The sequence below is a fragment of the Gorilla gorilla genome, chromosome 14 (assembly GCF_029281585.2).
Source record: "Gorilla gorilla gorilla isolate KB3781 chromosome 14, NHGRI_mGorGor1-v2.1_pri, whole genome shotgun sequence".
NCBI lineage: Eukaryota > Metazoa > Chordata > Mammalia > Primates > Hominidae > Gorilla > Gorilla gorilla.
Window position 1 is genome coordinate 119374051 of NC_073238.2, and position 5284 is coordinate 119379334.

Below are 5284 nucleotides of genomic sequence, written 5' to 3' on the forward strand. Positions count from 1 at the left end.
GAGATAAAAAGGTAGGGGGGAGAAAAAAGAAAACTTGTTTCCTTAAATAATTGAGTTATTTTCCTGGTAAGTGTTTGGAAATATTTTAAATAATATGCATGTGATGTTATCTCCTGTGAACACAGAAACATTTTAAATATTTTTATTTTCTTTATAATATACACCATAAATTATATTGTGTACAGAAAGAACCAACTCTTGGAACATCTCATTTAAGAATTGAATGATAATGGAATTGCACCTTGTTTTTTATCGGCTCATTTCTTATTGCTCAAAAGATTAAATGTTTAAAGAAATAGAATCAGACTTGTGGAATAGTTGCTCTTATTGCTTCTCTTTTAACAAAAGCGGGTTCGGAAACAGGCAAAAGAAGGGGGGAGACTTTAATGAAGAAAATCTGTGCTGAGAAAAGACCAGAGAGCCAATAAAAAGCCTTACTTAATTGACAAGCAGCTGCTTTAGCTTTGAAAGCATTTATTCAAAGTTTTTTTTTTTTTTTTTTTTTTTTTGGCTCACAGTATAAGTTGTAGGAGAGATCTGCAGACGCTTATATTTTCTGTGGTAAATCAAGGTACAGAGACATTAACCATGAAAATGATTTGATTTTACATCATTCATTTCATGAAAGAAAGGTGGGAAATAATACTCTGTTGTTTAAGAGATTGAAACAAACAAAAAACCAGAATCTGCAGTTTTGCTTAAACTGAAAACGAATTTCTGGAATTGACCTTATAATTAACTTCCTTTAGTGAATGGGGAGCTATGCCATGCTCTCATGTTAGATATTTTTCTTCTCCTTTCCAGAAAAGCCTCAATGCTCTTAGAATTTAAATAAAGAGAAGTAATGGCATCATTAAATTCTGGTAAAGACTATTGCTGTAACATGAGATTAAAAGACTGAATTATTATAAAAAATGATATATTTCCATGCATCCACAAAATTCTAATTCTGTTTGTGTAAAGTATTTGGGGTTCTAAGATGTGGAAACTTTGCAATTTTAGTCACATATACATCCTAAAGATCCATATTCTTCCATTTTTTTTCAGAAGCTTGCTGATCAAAACAAAATGAAGTTACAATATTACAGAAGTGAGCTGTTTAGTTCTTTGTTAAGTGATGTTAAAATTTACCAGTTAGCATTTACAAATTATTTCATAATATTAATGGTTTGACAGTGCAAAAATGATAGATGATAGCTTTCAACTCTTAAAGCTGTCAGGTAATAAATACAAGAGTAAGTGTTCTTCTAAATTGTACATATCTATGCATATATATTTATATAAATATAGATAATATATTAACATACTTTGATAATTTAGAAAAAAAACCTCAACTTTAAGTTACTTTACAGTGACAGTAAATGCTACAGATAATTATTTGACAAATTAGTTAAGTATAAATAACCATTGATATGTGCCTGGATAGAAATTAAAATGTAGTCATGAAATTATAAGACAAAATTTAAAAAAAGCTAAGAAGAAGGAGATAACATTTTAAATACCTAGAGACTGACTTCTAGATTAAAGTAGGAAGTACTTGCTTGATCATAAATCCAAGGCCTATAGTATTTGGTTTAATGCTGACTCTCCCTGCAGTAATCTCTATGGAAATTAAGGGGAGGTTTTCTGAATGAAATAATTTAATCTATTTAAGAAAGGGGGTACAATAATTATTCAGTTCTTTAATGAAATGCCATAGTCTTTTGTCCTTTCAAATTGGCCGTTGGCATCATTGTGTCAAGTAATTGCCCCTAAACTGCACTCAATAATGTCCCCTCCTCTTCTTTAGTAAGTTAAGTAAATGACATGTGCCATCTGTTTACCTAAAGGAATAAGAGCTGTGTGTTTATTTAATTGGATGTAGCATGTTTTGTGGCTAAAATTATGGCATTTCAGGTAGACTTATTTTTTCTGGTCCTGAGAAATATGCAGAAAGTGAAAGAAAAAATTCCTTGTAAGAAAGAATTGTGTTTCGATAGGAGGAGTGTCCTGACTTGTCAGTCTCTGAATATCCTTGATCAAGTCGTTGCTTCCATTGAACTATATCGCTCTACTTGATGCTTAGGTGTGTGCATTTGAGTGTGTGTGTGTGTGTTCATGGGCATGACAGAGACAAAATGCAACAACAACAGGGTAAGGCAGGAACATGGCACTCATCAGAGAAAGAACAAAAAACAGAAAGGGAAGAGGGAGATAATGTGAGGCAGCAGACATGGGCACAAATTGACAGAGAGAGAAACAGAAAAAGAGGGGCAGACAGAAACGTGTTTGTGCCTGCTCACACACACACAGATGAGGATTAAGTTTTAGGTTAAAATTATACATATATAATGATATGCCCAAAGTATGATTTCATAACACTGTAATAAAATATGTCATGAAATAGGTAGAAATGATCATTCATTAAGCCTAGGGATGTTCCATGAAATGCATGAGTTCCATAAAATGGATGAGTTTATGAAGAACTGAAGCACTATATAATCTCATCATAGAAGTTTGGAGCCAAGTGAGTAGACTGGCTACTCACTGGAATCATCGAGATTCTAACTGGAGATCTGGTCCGTGCTTCTTCTCTTGAGAGTCACACCCATAAAAGGCATGCAAACCTCCCTTTCTACACTAGACTGCACTACTGAGGACTCCAGAATTCCCTGATAAAAAAGCACAAGCCCACATCCAGCACCTACACAGCCCTGTGCTATGTCCATCCTCGCCAGGGCACAGACCACGTTCTCTCCGGTGTGCTGCACGCCCCAGGTGCCAAGGGCTGCTCAGAGAGCAGGTGGTGGGGTGGGAGGTGTGCATGCACACTGGTGGGCTGCAGAGTCTACAAAGCTGTGTCACAGGGCAGGATAGAGCTGACAGTGAGGTGAGAAAACAGGGGGCAGATCTCTGGATGGGGAGGTGGAGTCTGACTCACTTGATAATGCCATGTTCCTAGGATAAACTCCCAGGAATTCTCAGATTCAAAATTTGAACCTGGCCTTTCAGTGTTAATGATAATTTAATTTGCCAAGATAGGATGGTAGAACATCTCTCCTTGAGAGTTGAAAACATAATAGAGAACTTTCAAATGTTTCATTAGTGCCTGTGGGGCTTTCATTGGTTCTTCTGCACTAGCTGTCAAATGTCAGTGGTAGACCTGATCTAGGGGACTTCATAAAGCACAAGGCCAAGCATCATTTGGCTTAGGCAGTCACTAATCTTTCAGGGCTTGGAGTGATATTACTAGGCAGGCTGGTTAAAGAAAGACTGGTTTATAATGATGCCAAAGCCACTCCTTGCAACCACCCACTCACTGATGAGGGGGAAAATATCATAAAACATATCCAATTTAGTCCCCTTATATTTCAGCCCAGATAACAGATTTATAAATATACATTTCTTTAAGAACAGCTCACTGACCAAACTAAAGTAAGTACTTCTTCCCCTGCTGTAAATATGAATGTATTAAAAAATGGAAAATAGCATTAATATTGAACACAGCTTTCTTAATTTAATTTCACAATAGAAGTCTGTACTTTAAAAACAAAAGACACCCACACTGAATCAGCTCTTTCATTGTTCCGTAAAAGCCACCGCTCAATTTGAAAAAAAAAAAAAAATTGTTCACACTATTTCTAAGCAAGTGAGAATTCCAAGGAGGAAAAAGGATCATTATCTCGATGCCTAATTAATTTTCAAAAATATTGTTATGCAGACAACTGTTCAAATGTAATGCTATTCTCATCCTCAAATTGGCAAAGTTCATGGCAATTGAAAAATTAGCAATTGCAATAAAGTGAAAAAAAATCAAAGGTAAAATGTTCAGCTTAAGGAGGAATATCTTGAACACAATCTGGATCAGTTGCCATATAAATGAAAGAAAAGATATTACTCTTTAGCACTTTCAAAGCACTGGTATTGAAAAACGAATATTTTTAGTAACCAACTTATCAGTTGCAGGCTTATTATGTTTCTCGAAATCCTGTCTTTCTTAATTGAGATATTTGCATTTGGAAGTCCCTTTGAATCATCTTATGTTCAGTGATCATTTGCGAAGAAGATAATAAAGCTATTTGGAATGTATTCAGTCATCCTAATTAGGAGAAGCCAAGACCCTCTCTCAGAAAAATTATGAGGCCCAGGTGTTGTTCTCTAACTGCTTTTCTTGCTGTGGCCTGTGGGAAATAAATTTGATGATCTAATCAGACTTTTTCCTTTCAAATATCAATAAAAAGTCAAAATAATTATTTTTTTTTTCCTGAGTAAAGCTCTCAAAGTTAATATCCATGCTACCCTTCCCATATGCACCGGCGCGATGAAAGATTTCTGTGCCCCATCTTCCTAAAGATGCTGTAAGCTGAGATGGGTTTCACAGCGGTGCCCCATCCTTGGCTTATGACTTTAATCAGATCATCCCCAATGTGTGAACAGATCCTGATTTTATAGAGAGTGTGCCACCGGGGCAGCTTCGGGTCCAGTGCATGAGGATCCATTGCTTTCATTTTAGAAACCAAATTTTAGTCAAGTACGAGTCTTGAATTTCCTATCATTTAATTAATATTTTACTGCCTTATTTCATATACAAATTCTGGGTTTTAAACCATTATTTACTAATCCTATGGACAAGCATAAATCCCTGCCCTTATGCTTAAACTTGGTGTTGAATTCATTACTTACATTACATGCCTTAACAATGTTTTGTTCACTGGCCGCTAATTAGGCAGACTGAATGTATTATCCATTACAATTGTCTGCAGAGACTTTGACTTTAGGTCTTCCTTGTTCATTTACTCAATTTGTTTTATTTCATTATTCCTCTGACTCTCCCTCCCTCTCTCCTCCCTCCCTCACCCTCTTCCCTTCTTCTCTCCCTCATGCTCTCCTTCCTCCCTCCCTCCTTCCTTTCTTCTTTCCTTCCCTCTTTCCCTTTCTTCTTTCCTTCCTTCCTTCCCTCCTTCCTTCCTTCCCTCCTTCCTTCCTTCCCTTCTTCCTCGCTTCCTCTCTACTCCCTTTCCCTCCTTCTCTCCCTCCCTGTTTCCCTTTCTCCCTCTGTCTCTCCCTTCCTTTTCTTCCTCCCTCCTTCCTGTCAGTCTTTTTTATTCTTTCTACTTTCCTGATAATTTACTTCCTGTCTCATGACACTAAAATTTAAAATCCTAGAAAAGGAAATATTTTTTCACTATTTCACAAGTGTATCTTCAGCACATATAACAGCACCTAGTATAGAATAATAATGTTTAAATGTTATTTTAATAAATAATTGAGGAAAAGCTTATAATCTTCCTAGGTCTAATGACAT